General features: G+C 44.8%; 1 long non-coding RNA gene across 1 annotated transcript; it reads right to left on the reverse strand.

Annotated features, from left to right (window-relative positions):
* Positions 1–113: 113 nt before the first annotated feature.
* LOC108299147 lies at positions 114–4,322 on the reverse strand. The gene is made up of 4 exons (XR_001822833.2): positions 4,018–4,322; positions 1,987–2,063; positions 1,311–1,439; positions 114–659 (listed from the first exon to the last, which is right to left on the reverse strand). It is a non-coding gene; the product is annotated as an uncharacterized LOC108299147 (long non-coding RNA).
* Between the last annotated feature and the right edge of the window lie 54 nt (positions 4,323–4,376).

Raw genomic sequence — 4,376 nt, forward strand, 5'->3', positions numbered from 1 at the left:
AGGCCAAGGTGGGTGGATCACAAGGTCAGGAGTTCAAGGCCAGCCTGACCAACATGGTGAAACCCCGTCTCTTTTTTTTTAAAAAAAAAAAAAAAAGAAGAATCTTAGGAGCAAATGAGTGGGGAAATGTGTGCCGCCTTCCATAGGCATCAAGATTCTTCTTTCCTTTTATTCCTATCTCTATAGATTCTTAGCCTAAGATTTTAACAGAGAATATCACAACTAACTATGGGAACTGGGAATTACCCAGCAGCTTTCAAAGCAGCCTACAAATGATGGTAAGCCAAGGCTGCCCTCTGGCACCCTCCTCTGTGTGCCCAGGCCACATATCACAAATCATCATGGCTTGTATACCCTTTGTATATCTTTTTTTTTAAGTTCTCAGAATGCAGCAGGCACTTTGAAAACATTTGTGTATTCAAAGCAAAGTAAAACCAACAAGTTGATATGTGCATATTTGAGAAAGAAACAAGCAGACCAAACAGAAAACCTGTGGGGACAGGGTTTCTTACCCAGCTTCTGTTTAGAGATTGGGACTACACAGCTCTTGCTGCAGCCAAACGTGCAGCATTTCTTTACACCTGGACATGTCTCATCAGTGATGCACCGTTTCAAGCAGGATTGTTTCCGAATAACCCTAGGGCAATCTCTTTTCCTCCCTGTAGCAAAAAGGGAGACAGCCAAGAAAAGAGAAATAACACCCACAAGCACAGTAGAAGGGAAAAACAGAAAAAGGAAGCCCTGAGCTTCATTTCAGCCTCTGACCCTGGTGCTAAGGCAAAGACACAATAATAACAACAATAGTAATAGTAGATATTTACTGTAACATTTACTGATGTTTACCTCGCGCCATGAACACCTCATTTGATCCTCACAATTATCCCCATTTTATAGATGAAGAAACTGAGGCTAAAAGCTTAAGGTTTACAAAGAGCTAAGGCTTATTTAAGGCTTAAAAAGGTCTGCTTGGCTCTAGGGTCTACTCTCTTAAGGATTATCTTTTTTTTTTTTTTCTTAATCATTATCTTAAACAGCCTTCCCTTTACAACTCTTCCCTTCAGCCTTCACAGGAACTTTGAGTCCAAAGTAAAAGACACAGATAATCAATGTATTCTTTCCTGATAGAAGGCAAAGAACTGGGGGCCACTGAATAATTAATGGAGGAGGGACCCTAAAAGAGTAAAGAAGAAGTACTCTAGGCAAGCTAGACTTCAAGAGTCAACCTAAGAGGTGGGATGCTCTCTGCTTCTATCTATCCCAGAAGCAAAGTCAGAGAGTACACCCAGATTTTGCCCTTCATGCCAACATACCCTTAGGAATGTCTCGGCAGATTCGACCACAGCCTGTGGTGCAGCACTTCTGCCCAGCCAGACATGATGCATCACCCTGGCACAGCTCTTTGCATAGGTTCTTATCAGGAGGGCATTCTCCCTCTTTCACTGCAAAAGATATCATAGGAGTCTGGGGTAACTAACCAGGCCTCAGAAAATGGGGAATAGAGGCCAAACTATTTCAAGGACATTCAGCCCCTCCAGACATCTCTATCCAAAGTATTTCTGCACCACTACACTCTAGCCCGGGTGACAGAATGAAACCCTGTCTCTAAAAAAAGAAAAATTCTGGAACCACCTTTCCCTCCCAGCACACAACTACTAACATACATCCACCACTGCTAAAGGAGCAGCCATCCTGCAGATAACGAGAGAGAAAGGTTGGAATGATCCTGTTCTCATTTAATGAGTTCTAGGGAAAAGCTAGAACCGCTAGTAAGCCCAACTAGAAGTCCTATCTCCTTGTCCAGAGAGGGTAAAGAAAGCCTGGAAGAACTACCCAGGCCATCCTGAGAATCTGTTCATCCAGTCCTGTCCTACAGATGATCATCTCCACCTACGAGCAACCTTACTCTGGGAGAAGGCAGGGATGACTTCTCCTCTCCTCTAATCACTTTCTGTTACTGTTGGCCAGGGATCCCAAATGATAGCTCACCATGTTCTCCTGCAGTTATCCAGGATTCCAGGGACCCAAGAGCAAGAAGAAAGAGGCAGCTTAACATCATGATGATGCTGAGAGTTGGGATGAGAGCTCAGTTCAGGCCAGAGGTGTACACCTTGCCCGGAGTATTAGATGAGGTATGGGCAGGACTAGGGATGGCCCCAAACCCAGACCCAAAGCCTTCCCTTTCGCAATATGCCCCAAGAATGTCTTCTCCTGACAAGAAGAGGGATTGGCTGCAGAGTGTGGGAAAATTCCTGGCACTACCAAAGGGCAAATGTGATGGGAGGATCACACTCTTTAAGCAATATGCACAACACTCCTGGATCATGAGGAACCTAGTGGGTAGCTGGAAAAATGGAGGGATGGCCACTGCAATAAGAATCAAAGAGAGCCCCAAAGGGCATTGGAAGGACACGGCTTCAGCCCAAATGACAGACGGAGAAACTAAACACAATACTTAAGAAAATAGTCAAAGCTGGTAACATAACCAAGCATAATAAAATTGTGGCTCCTATTCATCCCAGCAACCTAGAAAAGACAGAATGGAACAGACCAGTCAGAAACTATCAAATAGGCCGAGCTACACGGATCACCTGAGGTCAGGAATTCGAGACCAGCCTGGCCAACATGGTGAAACCCTGTCTCTACTAAAAATACAAAAATTAGCTGGCTGTGGTGGTGCATGCCTGTAATCCCAGCTACTTGGGAGGCTGAAGCAGGAGAATCGCTTGAACCCAGGAGGCAGAGGTTGCAGTGAGCAGAGATTGTGCCACTGCACTCTAGCTTGGGTGACAGAGCAAGACTGTCTCAAAAAAAAAAGAAAAAATAAACTAACAAAATCCTACAGAAAAGCAGTAGTTGAGTTTGTTAAGAACTAATGTAAAAGCACCAAACACCTGCATCTTTGTCCCTCTAGCCCACACAGGCCATTCTTGGACTGTATGAAGGCCAGCTGGCAGAACCCGAGAGAACAGTTGCTATGTCTGACTCAAATAGTCCGCCCACACATACCTCCTTTTTCTTTTTCCTCTATTTCTTTTTCTTTATCTGTCCTGCTCATGCATTTGGTCAGCTGTGACACCTAATGGTGTCTACTGGCACTGCTTAGTCCTAGGGACAGAGGATATTCAAGGTACAAGGTAAAAACCTCCTTAGTAGGGCCAAAAAGTTTGAAGCCAGGAAGTTGCCCTTATTGTTATAAGGCTGATGTGGCCTCTGGAGATAATTAACATTTGATGATGACCTAACATGCGCCTAATATGCTTTTTGTTTTGAGACAGAGTCTCCCTCTGTCACCCAGGCTGGAATGCAGTGGCCTGATCTCAGCTCACTGCAGCCTCTGCCTTCCAGGTTCCGGCAATTCTCATGCCTCAGGTTCCCAAGTAGCTGGGACTACAGGCACCCAACACTACCCCTGGCTAATTTTTGTAGTTTTAGTAGAGATGGGGTTTCGTTATGTTGGCCAGTCTGGTCTTGAACTCCACCCACCTTGGCCTCCCAAAGTGCTGGGATTACAGGCATGAGCCACCATGCCTAGCCTGCGTTATATATTTTAATCCTCACACTTATCTTGCAGAGGTAAGAAAATGGATTCAGAGGAGCTAAGAAAAAATGCCCATAAGTGGCACTTACTGGAATTTCATAATAGTAACTACAGACAGCATTGTTTGAGGGTTTACTCATGCTAGTTTTAAGCACTTTACATGAGTTAACTCACTAATCCTCACTACAACCCTATAAACTAGATGTTGTTATCCCCATTTTACAGTTGGGAAAATGAAGGCACAGAGTTTAAGAACTGTGGGTCACACAGCTAATAAGTGGTGAAACAGAGGCAAGCAGTCCAATTCCATAGCCAGTCCAATAGCCAATTTTCTTAGCCACCATACTATACCAAATTTTAACCCAGATATTTCTAACCGCAAGACTCATGCAATTTCCACTACTCTTGTATTGTGACCTGGGAAGAGTAACAGGCTCTACCACCATAAATGGATCCAATTATATTCAGGGATGTCTTACCTCTGAGACAGAGCTAAGGGAACCTCTGGAGAACTCCACCTTGTTAAGTCCCTGCAATCCTAGCCCATCCCAGAATCACCTGTCTGGGGACAGAGGCTCAGATCTTCGGGGCTGGTCAACACGCAGCCTTCATTCTGGTGCCTTCAGACACAAGAGGCAGCCACTGCGGTCAAAGCCTGGAGTGACCCAGTGAGTGTTCTGGGATGGCACGGACTGGAGGCCCCTTTGTTGAGTGCCTCAATCTTCGCATTAGGCCCACTCCAATGTTGGAGGCTGAGGGTCCAGAATATTAAAATCTTTTTTTTCTTTTCTTTTTTTTTTTTTTGAGACAGAGTCTCACACTGTCACCCAGGCTGGAC

This window comes from Cebus imitator, unplaced genomic scaffold (assembly GCF_001604975.1).
Source record: "Cebus imitator isolate Cc_AM_T3 unplaced genomic scaffold, Cebus_imitator-1.0 Scaffold2356, whole genome shotgun sequence".
NCBI classification, from domain to species: Eukaryota; Metazoa; Chordata; class Mammalia; order Primates; family Cebidae; genus Cebus; species Cebus imitator.